The following is a 22029-nucleotide window of genomic DNA, read 5'->3' as shown; positions in this document are numbered from 1 at the left end:
GGTATCATCAGTTGAGGGTAAAGGATGTAGATGTGCCCAAGACTGCATTCAGGACCCGGTATGGGCATTATGAGTTCCTAGTGATGCCCTTTGGCCTAACAAATGCACCAGCGGCATTCATGGACCTTATGAACCGTATCTTTCATCCACACTTAGATCAGTTCGTAGTGGTCTTTATTGATGATATTTTGGTGTATTCCAAGACCAGGGAAGAACATGATGAGCATTTGAGGATTGTTCTGCAAACCCTGAGAGAAAAGAAACTGTATGCTAAGTTGTCCAAGTGTGACTTTTGGCTGAATGAGATTGCATTCCTTGGACACGTAGTGTCAGCTGATGGGATTAGGGTGGATCCCAAGAAAATAGAAGCAGTACTGGAATGGAAGCCTCCCAGGAATACAACTGAGGTCAGAAGCTTCTTGGGGCTAGCTGGGTATTATAGAAGATTTGTGAAGGGATTTTCCCTAATAGCTGCTCCAATGACCAAGTTATTACACAAGAATGTCAGATTTGACTGGAATGACAAGTGTCAGACCAGTTTTGAGAAGTTGAAGGCTATGTTGACAGAGGCACCAGTGTTAACACAGCCAGTGTCAGGAAAGGACTTTGTGGTCTACAGTGATGCCTCTCATAATGGGTTAGGGTGTGTATTGATGCAAGAGGGGAAAGTGATCGCCTATGCTTCCAGATAGCTAAGGCCACATGAACAGAACTACCCTACCCATGATCTAGAGCTTGCGGCAATTATCTTCGCTTGACCAAGATATGGAGGCATTACTTGTATGGGGAAAAGTGCTACATTTACACAGACCACAAAAGCACGAAATACTTGCCAACCTGGAAGGAGCTCAACCTTAGACAGAGGCGATGGATTGAATTCTGAAGGATTATGACTGTAATTGACTACCATCACGGGAAGGCAAATGTAGTTCTTGATGCTTTGAGCAAAAATCCATGACCTTGAGATCATTGAATGCCCGTCTATCTTTGATTCGAGATGGAGCTATTTTGGTGAGTTGCAAGTGAGGCCAAACTGCACATGGCAGATTTTAGATGGGCAAAAGGCGGATGAAAAGTTAATGGCCATTATGAGCAAGATCTCGGAGGAAAAGCAAGCGATTATGGGGTGAAAGCGGATGGGTGCTGTACTACAAAGGAAGACTGTGTACGGATGATGGGGAATTGAAGACCAGTATTCTAAAAAGGCACACACCGGTGTATATGCTATGCACCTGGAAGTACAAAGATGTATCATGATCTGAAGCTTGATATTGGTGGCACAGTATGAAGAGGGATATAGTGACTATGTGACTAAATGCTTGACATGTCAAGAAGTCAAGCGAACATCAAGTTCCATCGGGTTTGCTACAGCCTATACGCATACCTGAATGGAAATGGGATCGGGTCACCATGGATTTTGTAAGTGGTCTACCTCTCACCCGGAAGAAACATGATGCAGCATGGGTGATAGTTGATAGATTGACAAAGTCAGCACACTTTCTGCCAGTTAGGACTGACTACTCACTGGAGAAGTTAGCAGAATTGTATATCAGTGAGATAGTTAGACTACATGGAATTCCACTTTCCATCATATCTGATCGAGACCCAAGGTTTACATCGAGATTCTGGAAGAAGTTGCATGAGTCCTTGGGTACACAACTCCATTTCAGCACAGCTTTCCATCCTCAGACGGATGGGCAATCAGAAAGAGTAATCCAGGTAAACAATTGAAACCAATGAAATTGATACAAATATTGAATTAAAATGATAACAATAACGTGAAATATATGTCAGGTCCTTGAGGATATGCTGAGGAGTTGTGTCATTGAGTTTGAGGGAAGTTGGGATAGATACCTCCCACTGGCTGAATTTGCATACAACAATAGCTACCAAGCTAGTATCCAAATGGCCCCGTATGAAGCGCTGTATGGGAGAAAATGTAGAACTCCAGTGTGCTGGACTAAATTGGGCGAAGATAAATTGGTGGGGCCAGACCTGGTGAAACAGACTGAGAAAAAGGTAAAACTAATCAAAGCAAATCTCAAGGTTGCCTCGCATGCATGTAAATCCTATGCCGACCTGAAGAGAAAAGAAATAGAATATGTGGTTGGCGACAAGGTGTTCCTCAAGTTGTCACCATGGAGGAAAGTATTGAGGTTTGGAAGGAAAGGTAAGTTAAGCCCTAGGTTCATTGGCCCATATGAAGTCATTGAACGTGTGGGTCCAGTGGCCTATAGGCTAGCTTTACCACAGTGGACAAGATCCACAATGTGTTCCACGTATCCATGCTCGTAAGATACCGCTCGGACCCTTCACATGTCATCTCGGAGAATAAATTGAAATACAACCGGATTTGATATATGAAGAAGAACCTCTACGAATCCTAGCTCGGGAAGTAAAAGAGTTGAGGAACAAGCAGATTCCACTGGTGAAAGTGCTTTGGAGGCACCACAACACCGAGGAGGCAACTTGGGAAAGTGAAGAGACGATGAGGCAACAGTTCCCTCAACTGTTTGCATTAGGTAAATTTCGAGGACGAAATTTAAATTAGAGGGGAAGAGTTGTAACACCCTCCCGATAACAACTCCGTACATTCTACTGCTCGTGACGATGTCGGTCGGACTAGAACGTCCAGAAAAATAATTAAACTTAAGTGAGGGACCATAATTAACTCAAATATTAATAAGAAACACTTAGTAAAAATTTTAAAAATAAAATACAACCAAGTCAAATGAGCCGGTGCCCAGCGATGGATAATAGGAGGAAGTTGCGGTTCTATAACGAGGCCCTGGACCGGGAAAAAATTAGAAAATAATTTTGGGACTCCAGAGAAGGGTTATTGAGGTTCCCATGGCATTAGAATGCCAAGAAAATACCTAGAAAAATTTTCAATCAGTGCAGAGACAATTTTGACCCGTTAAGCCAAACGGAGGGCATTTTGGTCATTTCGCCTTCAGAGGTGATTTTTGGCCGACTTGTCCAGTTGAGTAAATAATTAATATGACGTAAAATATGAATAAACATTACTAGAAATTAAATTGAAATTGAGTAGTGATGAAAAGAAAAGAAAAATCAAAGAAAAGCTTATTTATGACATCATTGTGATGTCATTTAAAACTCACCAACCAATCACAAGCTAATAAACTTTCTTAAATACTTAAAAGAGACAAAATTAAGACCAAAATAATTAAATTGCAGCTGCCTTCTTCCTCTCCAATTCCAGCCGAAATCTCTCTCTCTCTCAACCTCCATTAAACCTCACTTCCCAAGCTCCCTTTCTCCTTTGTTTCCACCACTAAACCCTAAACCCCTTCATTAAAACTTAATCACACCTCTTGGGGAAGTGTTTGGCAGCCTAGAAAGTGAAGGAAAGTGAAGTTTTAAGTGGGGAAAAATCTGCCCTATTCAAGGTTAGTGCATATATATACTTAAATCTCCTTTATTCCATGTTAAAGCCTTAAAGTGAGCAAGAATTTGTAACTTAAATGAATGAAATTTATGTTTATGCATGCCTTGAATTTCGGCAGCCCTAATGAGGGAACAATAATGGAGTGTCTTGATGATTTTAATGGACTTAGAATGAATTGGAGATTATGTTTAAGCTATATATTTACATAGATAATGATTTAGTGTGCTTAACCAAGGTGCATGGGTAAATTGGAATGGAAACTAGGGTTTTGAGGGTAAAATTGACTTGGCTTAGGAAATTGTTAGAGCACATTTTAATGGTCAATTAGTGACCATTTTAGGCAAGTTGACCATCAAATGGACTGAAAAATAGGATTGCAAAGTGAAGTTGCAGGCTGCCCTAGGACAGCAGCAGAAGGACTGAAAATTCAGTCCACTTGCACTGCCATAACTTTGGCTGTGTTGGTACAATTGGTGTTTGGCCAATTGGACATGAAACTAGGCTTATAATGGCACATTTTTGCTGAAGAAACCATGCCCAAAAGACCAAAGCAAGAGGACCAAAACTTGGCCCCAATCCGAACACTCTGCAACAGCCCCTGCATAATTGACCAAATGAACAGTAACTGTTCATTTGGCCATAACTCACTGTAGATTTGGTCAATTAACTTGAAATTTTTACAGAAACAAGTTAAGACATAGAAAAACAACTTTCATGAAGGAACCTACCCCAAATTATGGCCAGAACCTAACCCAAATGGCAGTGGCAGTCACTGTTCATGTTACTGTAGATATGGTAATTTCTGCAGAATGCAAATCCGGCCAGCTATGATTTTTGGACCATATCTGGAGCTACAAAACTCCAAATGGAGTGATTCAAAAAAGGAAATTCAACTAGACAAAATAAGGAACAACTTTCATGTTTTCCATTTCTTCAAATTCTCACTGCAACAGTGTCCAATGGAACAGTGAAGTTGGGTCTCAGAAACTGAAATTTTCTGCCCTCTTGGTTTTAAGTTAGAAATGGTAATGGTGACCAATTCTAACAAGTTTTAAATGTAAAATGTGGTATATTGGGAGTGCCAAAGTCAATGTACATATTTTCTATCCAAAAGTCAACATTTTTGTTGACCAAAGAGGTGAATAGTGACACCAAAACTTGAAATGCACAAATTGAAGAATTTAAAAGTTTCAAATGCCCTAGTATACCTAACATGATTGGTTTGGATAGTTTGGCATGCCAATAGGGTTCAGTTAGCAGTACTGCATATGGCAATATGCCATTCTGTGATTTCATGGCTTTTAGCCATTCTGACTTTGCATTGAGATTTGGCCTTGTGCCTGAGATTATTCTGACTTGGTAGGCTGTTACATTACAGGGAAATGCATATGTGACCGATGGTGTGACGGCCCGAGGTACTAGATACCCAGTGCCAGTTTACCCGTTATCCAGCCCAGTCTTCTAGTGTAGGTTACTTGGGGCAACCAAATGAATAAAAGTGGACAAAGTAAATAATATACAAATACCAAGCAAATGAAACATATACATTCACTACACATTTAATTTCTTGCTATTTTCTTTTATTATATTATTGCACCACTAAGCATTATTGCTTAGCGCGTTGCTTTTGCCACGCGTAGGTACTGGAGATACAGATCGTGAGCCCAGTAGATCGCAGACTGGGTGAGTCCATCCTGCAGTTCTGCACAGTGTCCGTGTCACCTCATCACCTGCAGTGCATTGGTAGGACATTAGATGTCATTTTGTAATTAAATATTTGTTTTCTCATATGTATTTGGGATTTATGTAATGTATTTTGAGGTTCATGTAAATAATAAAGATTTATGGTTATATATGGAAATAATTTGAGTATTTAATTGTTGTATATATATGAGAACTCTGAGAAATGGATGTTTGAGAAATGAAAAGGTTGTTGAGACCTGAAATTGAAAAAAATTGTTGAGATCTTGATATTGAGCTTTGTGATGATATTGGAGTTGAGAATGAATGAATTTGTTCATTGGAAGTGTTTTTAACAGGTTCCGAAGAACTGTTTTCTCCATTTTTAGCCGGTACTCTGCCGGATTTTCTTTAAAATTTACGGAACCTCAAATAAATTATGATTTTAATAAATGACTTAAATGAGTTATATTTTACAAGTTATATTCAAAAGCATGATATAAATTAATTAAGGAATATTAGAGTGTGCCGGTACACCGTGTGGCATTACTTACTCGGGTATACTGTACACGGGTAAGGGGTGTCACATCTTTGAAGGAAAAGGTGTAAGGGTGAGATAGGATTAAAATTAAGGAATAAGTACAGCAGATTGAAAAGATATCAACAATACCAGAAATAGGAAAAGGAAAGTGGATAAGATGTAAAGGACAGGAAGAAAGCTCGATAGAGCCAGTTATAATGATGAGGATAAGAAGGAATAGGTGTGCTAGGAACACACTAAGAGATGTTTAAAACAAGTTATTATGAGATGATAGATTAAAGGAGTAGTAGAGCCTCGATCTAAGTGCCAATGTGTCAGAAGTAGGCCACATACTAAGAAGCTTTAGGAAAAAGTCTAGATATTCTCATTCCAAAGGAGGAGTGAGAATTGATAAAGTCGCATGGATTGAGTTGTCAGGGAATATAAACACTTTTGTTACCTAGAAGGAGAGCCCCAGTTTACTTTCCAATGTTGATAAATGATACACTTAGCCCTTGGAGGAGACTCTACGTGACTAGTTAGATAAGATGGATAGAGGTTGGTCTAAGTACCTTAGTAATGACACAAAAGAGATTAAAAATTTGAAGTAGCATGGGAGTGAGAAGATTTATAGGTGTTGACCACTGAGGTCATAAGAAGAGTGAAGATCTCAAACAAGATGCCTAGATTAGGTGCTATAGGAAAGCTACTCATAGGATACCATGGAATAAGGAACATAAGTTATGTCATTGGGGAAACAGAGATTATTAAAACAAAGGAATGATGACTGAAGTCACCAAGAGACATGTTGGGGCATAATAAAAGTGAGGTAAGCACCAAAGTTAATTAAAGTTATGAGACATCAAGTCAAGAACAGTGAGGTATAGCGAATACTTGAAATGTCAGAAAAAAAAAATGGTCAATGAATAGTTACAAGATAAAAGCCCTCTAGAAAGAGATGATGACAAATAGGACACTATAGTAGAATCAGAGAGCGGTAGAATGTCATATATAATATACGAAGAGTTTGAAGAATAAATATTTTACCAATCTCTGCATAGCTGAAGGAGTAATGATTGCACTTGTTCTAATAATCTTCTTTTCCTTATTTCTTTATTTATTCGAAAATTCGAGGATGAATTTTTCTTAAGGGGGGAAGAATGTAACAACCAGAAAAAAAAATGATGGGATTTTGGCATGTGACAGTGGGTTTCCACTGTCACAGCCAGCTTTTTATTAAAAAAAAAAAAAAAAAAGTTCAAAAACGGGAGGAGGAACCGCCCCCCCCCCCCCCATTTTCCCTTCTCTCCTCTCCTCCCCTCTCTTCTTCTTCTTTCTTTCTCCGGTGACCGACCGGCGACTTCCCAAGCAGCTCCCCATCCGGCCGGCAACCCTCCGGCGACGGCCAGAACCACCAGAAGCGGCGGCAAGAGAGGGAGAAAAGAGAGAAAACGCGCGCACAGTGGGCAGCGGCTTTCCGGCAAAATTCCGGCTTCATCCGACTTCCGATCGAGGCGATTCAGGTGGCGTTGGAAAGCTTGTTCCAAGAGCTTTCTTTTAATACCAATTTTGTAGCAAATGGAGGTCGGATGAGTGAGATATGGAGGAGAGAAGTGTCAGGTTTTTTTTCGAGCTTTTTCGTCAAATCTAGGACGATCCGAGACCACCTATGGACTGAGGAAGAGAAGAGGAACATGATGGTATGATCAAATCCGGCAAATGTCGCCGGCGACTGGCGGCCGGCCACCGTGCGCAGTGGTTCCGGCGGTGGCTCCGGCGGGCTATGAAGATTATTCAACTTCTAGAGGCTTCCTCATAAATTTTCGGAATTTTTGAGACTAATAAATGAAGATTTATATGGTATTTAAACAGTTTGTAAATGAGGTAACAGGGTTGAGCGAGGCTCCCCTTATTTCAGTTTTTTATGGCTATCGGGTTGGGTTGACCCGAATAAAAATATTTTATTTTATTTTATTTTATTTACATGTTGGGCCTAAGTTTTTGGGCTTTGCTTATGGATTTGAGAACAGTAAGGCTTACTACGGGCCTCGGGGGTTTTATGCCGGCCCAGGTCCTAGTGCCGGTCCGGCCCATAGGTTGGGTCGTGACATAAAACCCCCTAAACTTTTAAATTTTACATAATAAAATCCCTCTTATTTTCAATTATTAATATTTCAGTTAGAGTTTTACCATGCAAAATTTGAAAGTTGATAGAGTTTTATATTATATTTTTAAGTTGAAGAACTATAATGTTACAATTAGATAAGTTTAGGGACGATTGTCAAATTTTATCCCTATATATGTTGAAAGTTAATAGGTTAATAACAAAGTAACATGTGCAACTCAATATTGAATAAAATAGCATCATATAAAAAAATAATAATCAGTTACAAGGCTCCTCATTATATTATTTGTGTGTATATATATTTATTACTCATTTTAAAATTTAAGAATATTTATGAATAAATTAAAATTGAATAATAATAATAATAGTAATATGAGGCAATAGTAAAATTTATTAAAAAGAATTCAATAAATTTAACTGGAATTAAGTAAAAAATAATTTTATAAAATTTGGAGGAAGGAGGTTATGATATAAATGGAAGATAAAAAGATTTTATTACTACAATTGAGTGTATAGATACATTTGAGTATTTATTTTTATAATTAACAAACTTAATACAAGACTTATATTGGCAAATTATATACTAGCTTCTTTATAACGTGCGTTGCACATTTTTTAAACTTGTTAGACTTGTTCATAATCAATTATAATATTTTGAAATATTAAATTTTATAAAATTTAAAGTAAAAAGTAAAAATTAATTTTTTATTAAAAAATTCTAAGATTATCTCGCAATAATAATAAGAATAATTATTATTTTCATACTTTTGTTAAAAAATACAATAAAATACCACAATCTCTTATATATGATATACTAATTATAATAAATTTTAATTATTTTATCTCTATATCTTTTCTTTAATATAAATCAAAATTCAATTAAAGGGATAAAATTATTAAGAAGATTATAGTATTATTTATAATTTATAAAATTATTTAAAGAAAAGCAATATATATATATATATATATTATTTTTAACTAGTGAATTTCTAAATTATTATTTTTATTTACAATATAATTATTTATAATAAAATAACAATAAAATATATAATTTATTTAATTAAAAATTTATTTATAATAATTCAAAATTTATAAGGATTATTATATAGAATATGTGAGAATATAAGGTCAATAAATATCCCTCAATAAAAACTATTGTTACTTAGTTCAATATCTTTTAAAAATCATTTTAGTATACTTGATTAAGGGTGAGCACTGTTTAGTTTAAATAAACCGAACCAAATTGCCTTAATTTGATAATTCGATTCGAATTTTTTAGATAATTCGGTTCAGTTCGGTTCGGTTTTATATTCTAAAAAATTCAGTTATTTTGATTCAGTTCGATTTTGGAGAAAAAAAATCGATTGAACCGAATCAAACTGAATTACTTTATTAATTTTTAAATTGATTTATTTTTATAGAGAATTTATGAATTATATGTAATTATATATATATAAATTGTTTAATTTCATTGATTAATGGTTATTAGATTCAAATTAAGATCAAAAGCATACCAAATAACTTGAAAATCAAGTTTAAATTAAAAAACCTCATCAAAACTCAAAACAAATCGGTTCAAACTGAACCGAACCAAAATAGAATGGTTCGGTTCAATTCAATTTTTTATTCATTTTGGTTTAGTTCAGTTTTTAAAATATAGTAATGAAGGAGCTGAAGCATGAAAAATATAAAGTTTATACCATTGAATTCAAAAATTTTCATCTAGGGTCACATGCATCATGCAAGATTTATTTTTATCTATTTGATTTCAATGATAAACAACATATTAAAACTCTTTTAATATGTTTTTGGATCTGTATTTACCATTTAAGACTTTAAAATTAATCAGATTAATTTTAGAATCCTAGATTAAATCAAGAATAAATACACTAACCTCTTGATGCATTGCAGCATATTTGTACCTTTGGGATGCGTCTTTAGGACACCAGATGTTGTCCCTCTAGCTTGTCCACACCAAGATCACCTATGGCAGCCCTTGAACAGCTTCTAAAGCTTTTTCTATGAATTAGAAAATTAAGTTTTGCCTTTTAAGATATTATAGATATAAACAGAACACTAGAAATGATTTCTAGTATTTTTAATTCAAGAGATTATTTACTAATCTCTTGGAATTGATGAGAGATGAAGAAGAAGAGAGAATGGGAACCTCAAGGGTGGCGGCACCAAGGGAGGCAGCAACTGATTATTATTTTTCTTTTCATAACAACACTTATATAGCTAGGTCACCACTTAAAACCCTTGCCACATGTCACCTTCTGATTGGCTCTAAGTTTAATTGACCCAATCGCATTGTGCCAAGTGTCAAACCTATATTTAATATTAATTTTAATCATCTTATATGATTAAAAGACATTTGGCAAGCTTATGTGTAATGTCATGTGTCACCATCTCATGATACCACATGTCACCCTGTGAAATGACCAAAATGCCCTTGTGTCTTAATTTTGAGTTCTCAACCCAAAATAATTATTCTCTTCTTCTAATCAATTTATATCAAATATAAATCAATTAATTAATCTTTATTAATTAATTTCTCATTAATTAAATTCATATTTAAATACTTTAAATATAAATTTAACTTATACTATACATCTAATAATCTAGATTTGGTTTCAAGTCATGCTAGCGACTTTGCAATCTAATTACAAATCAAACCTATTTAATTAATCAATTAAACTCTTAAATTAATTAATTAAATCATATTTAATTTGGTAATTGCTTGTGTATGTGTGTGACTTACTAGGCTCATCACTAATTGGCAATGAAATATAATATCAACTCTTAATATCATCAGAACTCTTTCTTACCATAAATAATTTCTCTAAACCATTTTATGCACCTTATAGACCATGGTTAACACCTAGCATAGCATGACATGGTCACCCAATTAGTAATAAGGTTTACTTTAAATGAACCTATAATCATATGTTACCATGCACTAGAATCTCTCTGTTACAAAATCCTAATTCAAGTTGGAGTCATGGTTTATGTCGAACCCCATTTGATATGAATATTATGTTCTCTTTTAATTCCAGTTCTTGATTAAAAAGATTTTCTCATCGGAAACTCTTTTATGATTAAATCTATCTGTCCTGGCCAGGAACTTGAAACATCAAGAACAATTAAATGAACATAGGATTTTATCTCTATTTACTTAGAGGAACAGATTCCATCTTGATCAACACCTACCTCCATATAGAACTAGTAGAAGCCAACACATGCCCATATACCCATACACAGTACAAGTATGAAAGCAGTATCAAACTCAAACCACCTATATACAAGATAACTGTGCTATCTCAGGTCTAAAGATTATATGCACTAATATGATTTATGACAATACATTGACAAGAGTAAACTCCATGTGCTTGTCATAAGTGTCACTGGTTCGACCTACTTATCATGTATAAGTGCCTATCATGTTTGTCATATGACATGAGACTCACCATTCCATCTTATTTATATCTCATATAAATAACTTAGGAACAAACATAAATACAATCTTTCTGAATAAGTCATATCCTTATTGTGAAGTATCCATGATTGTGAACCTATTTATAATACTTTGTACTAAAAATACTATCACTCATACTCTTAACAACTTAAGAATAGAATTTCTAACAAAATATCAATGGACTTTTTCTATTACACATAAATATATTATGTAAACGAAAAAGTGGAAATGCCTTTTATTAATAAAAACATGTACAAGATACATACTAAATGATATGCTCTAGGGTATACTACTAACATGTAATTCGATTAATTCGATTCTGTTTGGTTTGAACCAAATGCTCAGCTCTATACTTGATTATATTTTTCATATATGTTATAAATAAATTAATAATTTAATATATAATCATTTTATATTTATTATAATTGTCAATTCTTTTATTTGTATGTATTTTCTCATTCATTATTCTTTTCTTTTCAGGATATATTTATACTAATTTCTAAGCTATAATAGAATTATATTATAAAAAATTCTATTTTATTTTCTAAGATTAAAAATGATGAAATTTAAAAAAAATAAAATTAAAAATAATAATTATAACTAAAAAATAAAAATAATAAAATAGAAACATCATAGAGCAATTGAAAAATTTTATCAATATTAGAAGGAGTTCCTCACAAGTAGTTATAAATTTAAAACAGAAAAATAATACATACAAGGCTTCTTATTTTAAAATATTATAGAGAAAATTTCTAGAATTACAATTACATTCACCATGGTGTCTCCTCAATCCAACGTTGCTGTTGTGAGCTTTCAATCTGGATTCTTATGAGAGAAAAAGATATAATCTACGCGGACTGATTTGATATAGTTAAAAAAAAAAGGAAATTATATTATTACTTATTAAATAAAATTAGTGTATCTATTATAATTGAATCTGGAATAAGCTTATGCACGAAGCCATTAGTTGCTTCTCTATGCATATTAAGCTCAAGATTCTCCTTGACATCCCTTCTACATGAAACATATTTATCCTGGATTATAGAACGTACTCTAAAAACAAAAAAACATCAACTTAGTTGGTTTCAATCCACATGACATTACCATGTTTGACATTACAAGGAATATTGTATGTTCTAAACACAAATTTTCTATTACATAAATTAAAAGAATCGATTTCACACTCTAGGGACCTTTATAATTAAGTATCAGCAAAATTGAAGAGTTGTTGAACATGCGTGACAAGCAAAATAGAATAAGAGGAGTTGATTTTCTTGAACACAAGCAATGTTGATGCCATTGCAGCTACATGGATTCTTGGGAAAGATATATTAGCTTGTAATAACAGCCTTCTCTCTATCATGGTTTTGGTTTTTACCAACACTTAGTGATCCAAATTAGGATCACCCATCTTCAAAGAAAGAAATTTATAGTAGATATTTATAAAAACCAATTAAAACATGAATCCAAAGTAAATAAGAGATTAGACCAAGTGGGCAACTTGGATATATATAGAGCGCACTAGAGAAGAATCAACAGTAATGAGATGATCAATGATCCAATTCTAACAGAAAATGAAATTGGGAATTGAATTCTCTGAATTTATTTATCTGAGTACAAAATATTTTTATGCAGAGCAAGAATACAAGAGAAAAATAACAAACTAATAAACTTATTTCCAGCTAGCTAACTAACACCGTACATGTGTAAATTTATAATTAACAATAAATAACAAACACTTAAGATGATCTCTCAGCTCACTTTCTTAGTCTTCTCTATTTTTGGTAATACCCCCCATAAGCTGGAGAATGGATGTCAATCATTCCCAGCTTGAGTTGAAATTGCTAAAATGGGGCAATAGGTAAAGGCTTGGTAAGGATATTTGCAAGTTAAGCAAAAGAAGAAATAGGCATTAATTTGACCAAACCTTGTTGACACTTCCCTTTAATAATGTGACAATCAAGTTCAATATATTTGGTTCTCTCATGAAATGTTGGATTAGCTGCTATATGGAGGGAAGATTAGTTATCACAATAGATTAAAGCAAGCTGCTTATTAGAAATGCGTAAATCATTGAGTAAATAGAGCAACCATTGAATTTTACATGTAACAGAAGCAAAGGCCTTATATTCAGCCTCAGAAGATGATTTAAATGTTGTGTTTTATTTCTTTGATTTCCAAAAAACTAAAGAATTGCCCAAGAATACATAGAAACCGGTGACAAACCTTCTTGTGTCAAGACATCCTGCCCAATCAGAGTCACTAAAACTCTTGAGTAGAACTATGGAATTAGCAGAAAAAAATAGTCCTTTGTCTAGAGAACCTTTGAGATATCTCAGTACACGATGGGTTGCCTGCATATGATCACTAGTTGGTTTAGCTAAAAATTGACTAAGATGTTGAGTAGCAAAGAATAAATTAGGTCTAATAATTGTGAGATAAAGGAGTCTGCCAATAAGTCTTCTATAAGAAGAGCTATCTGAAAAAAGAGCACCTGTCCCTTGCTAAAGTTTTAATGAACTATGCATAGGTGATTTTGCTAGTTTTGATGCAAGTAACCCAGCATGAGATGAAAGCTCCAAAACATATTTTTGTTGATTGACAGCAATACCATGAGAGGATCTAGCAATCTCAATTCCTAAGAAAAAGTTGAGATCTCCAAGGTCCTTAAATTTCAAAGAACTATCAAGGAACCTTTTCACTACATCAATTTCTGCCATAGAGTTTCTTGCCAAAATAACATCATCCACATACATTAAAAGAGCAGTAAAAGAATGAGAGGTTTGTTTAATAAATAAAGAATATTCTGACTTGGATTGGGAATATCCAATGGAAATCAAAGTAATAGAAAGCTCAGAAAATCATTGTCTGCTTGCTTGTTTCAATCAATAGAGAGACTTTAGCAATCTGCACACTTAATTTGGTTTTGAAGATTTAAAACCCTATGGCAATACCATATAGACCTCCTCATTCAAGTCCCCATGCAAAAATGCATTATTGACATCCAATTATTGTAAGAACCGGTTGTTTATAGCAGCAGGAGTAAGGAGCAATCTCATAATAGTCATCTTGGCAATAGGAGAGAATGTATCAAAATAATCAATTCCTTCAGTTTGGGTATAACCCTTAGCAACAAGTCTAGCCTTATATCTTTTAATAGAACTATCTGCTTTATACTTAATCTTGTAAACCCATTTGCAACCAATAGGAATTTTACTACTAGGTAGATTTGTGAGTATCCAAGTCTTGTTTTGGTCCAAAGTAATGATCTTTGCTTGCATAGCCTCTTTCCAACAAATTTAATAGCTTAGGAGTAGGTCTTAAGCTTAGTAAGGGTGGAAAGAGACAAAACAAAATGTTTATAGTTGGGAGATAAATGATCATATGAAATGACAATAGATAAGGGATAAAGAATTCCTAACTGTGATGGTGTTACTGAACTGAAGAAGACAAGCTGCAATAGTAGCCTTAAAGAAAAGATGGTGGTACTCTGGTTCTTATGGAATGTCTAAAAGGTGGTATAGGGTCAGAAGGGGATGGAACAGAAGGAGAAGAGGATGTAATGGGTGGTATAGGAGTGCATGAAGGCAAAAAATCAGAAGGAGGAAGATCAAAATTTGACAAAGTGATGTACTAAGGTAATGAAATTGGAGAAGAAGAATTGGTGGAAGAAAAATAATTGATGGAAAAAGGAAAGATTGACTCATATAAAATGACATTTCTAGATATAAAAACTTCTTTCGAATAGAAATCATAAAGAACAAAACCTTTAGTAGAAGGTTTGAAGCCAAGAAAGAAACATTTTCTAGATCTGAAATCAAATTTAGTTCTGTGTGTAGAAATAGTGGAAGTAAAGCATAAAGAGCCAAAAACTCTAAGGTTGTTCAAGTTAGGAAGGATGTGGTAAAGGACTTCAAAAGGAGATTTATGTTGAAGAAGGGGAGTTGGTAATCTATTTATCAAACAAATAGAATGTAATACTGCATAAGACCATAAATACTTAGGTAAATGAGCTTGAAAAAGAAGTGCTCTTACCATATTTAAAATGTGCTGATACTTACTCTCAGCTATAGCATTTTGTTGGGGAGTTTCTACACAAGTAGTTTGATGGATAATTCCTTTTGTGGCATAAAACTGTGGCATATTGAATTCCGTACAATTGTCACTTCTTATAGTTTTGATTTTGATAGAAAATTGAGTGTCAACAAGAGCTACAAATGATTGAATTAAGAATTGAGTTTTAGATTTCTATTTCATTAGAAAAACCCAAGTGTGTTTAGAAAAATCATCCACAATAGTAAGGAAATATTTGTGGCCATGAATCGCAAGAATAGAAAATGGACCCCATATGTCAACATGTATAAGCTCAAAAATAGAACTGGATTTGGAAGTGCTAAGAGAAAAAGGTAACTTTCTTTGCTTGGCAAAATCATAATTATCACAAACATGGTCTGGAAATTAGTAATAAAAGAATATCTCCGTTGAAGATTATTCAAAATAGCTTGTTAAGGATGCCCTAATCTAAAATTCCATAGAATAAAAGAAGTATAAGTAGGTGATAAATTTGCAAATGGAAGATTATTGCAGGCGGAAGAATTACAGATAGAAAAAGGAATGGCAGTAGCATTAGTTGAAAGAATTGTATGCTCTACCAAAGCATACAAGCCATCCTTGACCTCAACAAAACCAATCTTTTTCAAGGTATTCTGATCTTTTATGATACACTTAACATGTTGAAAACTTAGAGAACAATGTAGGGAAAAAGTAAGTTTTGTAATAGAAATGAGAATGAAGTTGAATTGAGGTATGTACAGAACATCAGTCAATTGTTTGAATAAGGTCCAAATCTGAATTTTTAAATTTATCTGAATGAGATTCAAATTTGAATTTTTAAATTTGTTTTGAATGAGATTCAAATCTGAATTTTTAAATTTGTTTGAATGACATTCAAATATGAATTTTTTAGTTGAATATGATATATTCAATTTAATTTTAGTATGTATATTTTATTTAATTTTTAAATGGTAATATGCATGATGGATGATCATGGATAATAAAAGACCAATATGATTGGATTTATTTCTTTTATTTTTCTTTGGGTTGTAAAATAATTAATTTTAATTTTGGTGGCATGTATTATAAGTGTTGTAATAATTTGGGTTGTAATTTCATTTATTTGAGGACTTTAAAGTCCATATTTTTATAAATTCACCTTGGTATGCTAAGGATTATAATGTAATTGGATTGCAAGAGGATCAAGGAGATCAAGAGCATTGGTGGGACCAGTGGGAGAAATTCAAGATCAAGTGTTGATTATGTACTCCTTCAGCAACTCTTATAAAATGAATAAATGAAATGCACCTAAGAATGCCGTGTCACACCTTACCCCTCTGTAAGGCATAACATGATCCCGTAGAATACTAAATGAACTACCGAACTTCACCTACCGATAACTCATTAAGTACCCTACAAGGGATTTTAAAACAATTTTCTTACATTTTGGAAGTGGTGAGCATTTTAGTAGAAATTAAAAACTATTTATTCAAAGTTTAAATACTAGTAAAAATTTTTGTCCATTTTAATTTTGCCGCAAATTTTATAAAAATTTTGATAGAGTTCCGTTTGTAATTGGAGAAAACAGTTCTTCAAATATCTGAGAAAAACATTTCCAAAAATTTTTCACAACTCCCAACCTCCAATAAATCTCAATCAACTCAATTCAAATTACTTCAAAGTAATTCCACAATACAAATCAAAATTTATCATCTCAAAATATTTAATACTTCATTCACAAGGCATAAAACATGAAATTCACATGTACAAATATTAAATTTATAAAAGGAAATCCAAAAATAATATTATTACAATTTATTTATAACTGCTCAACTTACATTGATACATATAACATTATTATATTTACATCAAAATTAACTACAAGGGTATAAAATAATACCCGTACAAAAAGACCAGAGTAGTCCTCGATTTAATAGCAGCTCACTCTGCTGCTTTCTCCTTGCTCTTATCTGCGACAGCAAAATAAGCTATCGCTGAGTATAAAAATACTCAGTGGTGCACAATAAAAAATTAAAATGCAATACATAAACCATTCATTGGTGAAACACAATTTAAATATTTCTCAAATTATCAAAGCTCATAATAACACAATTTAGTCAAACAATTTCATAAACACAGTGTTGCCAAAGTCATACACAACTTAAGCCATGACACAAAATTTCTGATCAATGCCGTGTTGTATACCACGACAAAGCAATCTACAACCCCATTAATCGAAATTAATGAGAGAGGTGGCTAGCTAGCTAATGAGTACTCATCCGATCTCAACCTCAATTGGCAAGCCAGAGAGGGAGGAAAATAAACGATCTCAACCCCATAAATGGAGGAGGAATAATGTGATACTGTCATGCTAAGTGTGAACATAAAATCAATTCAAAACAATTTATTCAAATAATTTACTGGAAATCTGGTAAATTTTCAAAGTCATATCACAATCATAAATGGCAACACAATTCATAATTAACTCAAAAAAAAATCAAAATTTCAAGAATCATATATTTAAACAACAATTACTGTGCACAGACCTGACGTGAGTCGCCTCTAGGCCTTGACTCAGTCTCTCAGAGCTTCCAAGTCTAGTTCAGCTGAAACACATAATTTCACAGTGTTTCAGTACCATAACTTAGCATAAATCCAAAAATAAATTTCACTTCATTTTTACCTAGTTTTAATGTGCTAATTTCGACGTTCTCGAAGTTTTTGTGTTTCGGGTTACTATTCACTATACTATTCAAGTCAAATTGTTGACTTTTTAAGGCTTAATAGGTATGGGAACTCCAACTTCACCCACATACCACATTTTGGTCATTAAATTTATTGGTTTTGGTCATTTTCTCAAAGCTTAAATCCTTTTGGCCAAATTGTCAAATTTTCAGTTTTGGTGCTCCAAGTTGCACTGTTCCATTGGTAATTTTACTGTTGGAATTTGACAAAACCTCCCTCATAGAAAATGTTCCTTATTGTCTTAAGTTTATTCTTATTTTTGAATCACCCAAATTGGAGTTTTGTAGCTCAAGTTATGGCCATTTGAACTAGGGCTGCCAGATTGGACACAACCCAGATTTTCTGGGCAAATTTTGGTGCTGGCAGATTTGAGTCACCAACTTGGGGTGGCCAAATGGCTTGGTTGCTGGCAGAATTTGGACTTGTGTTCTTCATAAAAGTTTTAGGTCTATATCTCATCTAACCTCTGGTAAACTTTCAGGTCATTTTGACCTACTTAGCTCGAGTTATGACCAAATGAACAAACACTGTTTATTTGGTCAGTTTGTACAGTGGCAGACTGCTCTTATTCAACTTTGGTCAATTTGTTCACTAGGTTTTGGTCACTTTTTGGGCATGGTTCCTAAATGAAAAGTGTCATTTTATGTCTATTTTCATCCCCAATTGGTACCATATCAATTGGACTTGTAAAATTTCAGTTTTGGTCCTTCAAAGTTGACTTCGTCATACTGCCAGCAGCATGACCATACAACCTCCGAATTTAACTTAATTTCCAACCATTCCCACATAACTCATTTGGTCATAATTGACCATTTTTCACTTCACAATAAGTCAAAGATATTATTTATTCATTTCTCACATTTTTGGTTCACAACCCTAATATTCAAAATCCTAACTCATCCATCTCATGCATTTAATCACAATTAGTGCTCTTAATCCTAACCATTCAACTAAATAAGGTTTTTAAACACATTCAAATCCATCAAACCATACAAAATCATACTCCCCTTCAACAGGCCAAAATTTCAGTTTAGTCCTTCCCCCCATATTTTTATTTCATTTTATTAGTTTCTAAGCTCATTTCAACAACTAATTATGCATTTAAAATGGAAAATAACAAGTTAACATACTAACCTCTCTTAAAACTTCAAATCTCTATCTTTTACCCTTCTTTCTTCTTGTAATCTTCTTCTTAAGTTGCAATAACAAGCTCTAATAAGGTTTTTAGGGGAGTTGTGAAGATTGAGTGAAGGAATTTAAGCTTAAGTGTATGCTTAAATGAAGAGTTTTCATGGAGGAAATTGGGAGTGAGTGAGGCGACAAAGAGAGGAAGAAGAAAGAACTTTCTAATTTTTTTTTCTTTTCTTTTCTTTTATAAATTTTGGCTTATGGAAGACCATAAAAATCTAATTTAATAATTCAATTAATTATTTTTTTTATGGCATAATGCATGAGGTCATGCATGATGTCATCACCTTTTTACTTTTTCATTTTCCTCTTTTTTTTTCTATTAGTTCTTTAATTTAATTCTCGATTCCGAAATTTTCTTGAAATTTTCTTTTCTCCGATTTTATTTGACAGTTAGGTCAGGAGTCAGCTCTCGGGATCAATTGACCAAATTGCCCCTCGCTGGTTCATCCCGGTTTGTAAATAATTCTATATTTCTTTCGGCTCCCTGACCTAATTATTTGACTGGTTTAACAGTTCTTTTTCTTGATTTTCTCTTTTCCACTGTGTTCATAAGGGTCCTAAGGACCGCGGCGTCACATTTTACTGTTCGAAATTTGAGTTTAAATCGACTTCGCAGTCGTTCCCGAGGTGGTCACCCATCGCTGTGACTCTCGGCTCGTTTAACTTCTTATGTTCTGTTTTTCTTATTTATACTTAACTAATTGAACATTACTAATTATTTGTGTTTATGTTTTCTTTAGTTGTCTTAAGTATGGTTCTAATCCTCTTAATTGTTCGGACCGACACCGATCACCAGAACAGTGAAATATACCAGGCTATACAAATAGGGGTGTTACATGCCGTGATTCAATTCTTGGTGGCTCAGAATTGAATCCCTTAGAAAGTCCATGATCATACCATATTTATTGTTTATCCATGTATGCATGAGATGTATGGGAATGTATGAGTATATGATATATGCATGCTAATTAGATAATGTGCAAAGTGAGACCATAATAGTAATTAAGTCGACCACTAAATCTTCCAAACAAATGATTAAGTTGGAAATGGTATAATTAAAGTAATTATATCATGAGCCCTCCATTGAGGCAATTATTTTAAGAAATTTTAAATACTTGCATATGATGCATTTAATTTAAGAGATTTTCTTAAGAATAATTGTTAAGCATGAGATGTTGTAAATGTGTAAATAAGTTGATGGCCAATAATGGATGTGCCTGGGGACATTAAAATTATTTGCATATTTACTGGTTTAGTGGGATCAACTTAATTAATGTAAGATAAATCAATAATGGATGTGCCTGAGATTTTGAGCATTAGGGGCTAGATAATTGATTGAACCTCACATAAGATGTGATGGGCAAGGAGTTGCTCACTTATAGTTTATTGTAATTCCAATAATGGATGTGCCTGAAGATGATCAATAAGACTATAAGAATTCAACCACCCACTAGAAAACCATCCAACTAGGATTTTCATTTCCTACTTTGGAAGTGTAGGATTCACCAAGTTAGTGGGAGGACTAATTTGATTAAAAGACCATAATTATTTTGATTAATTATTTGATACATTTACTAATTAATCTAGTTATTTTCTGCTGTTAATTTTCTGATAATAATAAGTAGACAATAACCACCATCATCCAATATCCTTGAGAGTATACTTGATCACAATAGGTTGACGGGACCTAATTTTTCTGATTGGCTAAGAAATTTAAAACTTGTCCTGAACCTAGAAAATATTGGATATGTTTTAGACTCAAAGGTTTCTGGTCCCTTATCTCCAGAGGTCACTCAAGAGGAACATGATACTTTGAACAAGTGGAAGGAGCATGATATAAGAGCTAAATGTTACATGCTTCCTTCTATGAGTAATGAGTTACAGAAGCAGCATGAGAACGTACAGAGTGCAAGTGAGATCTTCCTTCACCTACAAGAGTTGTATGGTGAGCAAAGCATGAATGCTAGGTATGAGATATCTAGGCAGCTATTCCGCATGAGGATGTCTGAGGGACAGAATGTAGGAAATCATGTCTATAAGATGATTCGGCTTATTGAGCAGCTGGAACATCTTGACTTTAACATAGATTTCCAACTGTAGATGGATTTGATCCTTCAGTCCCTACCTGAGTCATTTGGGAATTTTATGACAAATTTCCATATGACTAAGGAGGAATACACCTTGTTGGTTTACTTAATATGCTAGTTACTGCCCAAAAGTATATGTCGGGCAATAAAGGAAAAGAGATAGCTTTGATTGCATATTCTTCTGCTGGAAAGTCCAACAAAAAGAAGGACAATAAGAAAAGGAAACCTCAAGTTCCAGAACCTTTTAAGAAGATAGCCAAACAGAAAGCGAAGACCAAAGCTGATAGAGGCAAGGGAAAGTATTTTCACTGCCAGAAGGATGGGCACTAGAAGAGAAACTGCTCAGAGTATAGCAATCTAAAAGAATGCAATGCCATGATGAAAATCAACTCAAGTTCAAAATATCTTTGGCACTTAAGATTAAGTCATGTTACAGAAGATAGGATTGCAAAACTGGAGAAAATGGGGATTTTATCCTCATTGGTTCTGAACCTACTCTAACTTGTGAATCTTGCCTTCAAGGCAAAATAACTAGATCACCCTTTATTGGACAAGGACTAAGAGCTGAAAATATTTTGGAGCTAATACATAGTAATGTATGTAGTCCATTTAAGGAAATGGCTAGAGGCAGTTTTCATTACTTTATTACCTTTACTGATGATAAATCAAGGTTTGGGTATTTGTATTTGATGAAATACAAACATGAATCCTTTAAAAAGTTCAAAGAATTTAAATCTGAAGTAG

This window comes from Hevea brasiliensis, chromosome 14 (assembly GCF_030052815.1).
Source record: "Hevea brasiliensis isolate MT/VB/25A 57/8 chromosome 14, ASM3005281v1, whole genome shotgun sequence".
Taxonomy (NCBI): Eukaryota; Viridiplantae; Streptophyta; class Magnoliopsida; order Malpighiales; family Euphorbiaceae; genus Hevea; species Hevea brasiliensis.
Note: the sequence above shows the minus strand (reverse complement) of the source record.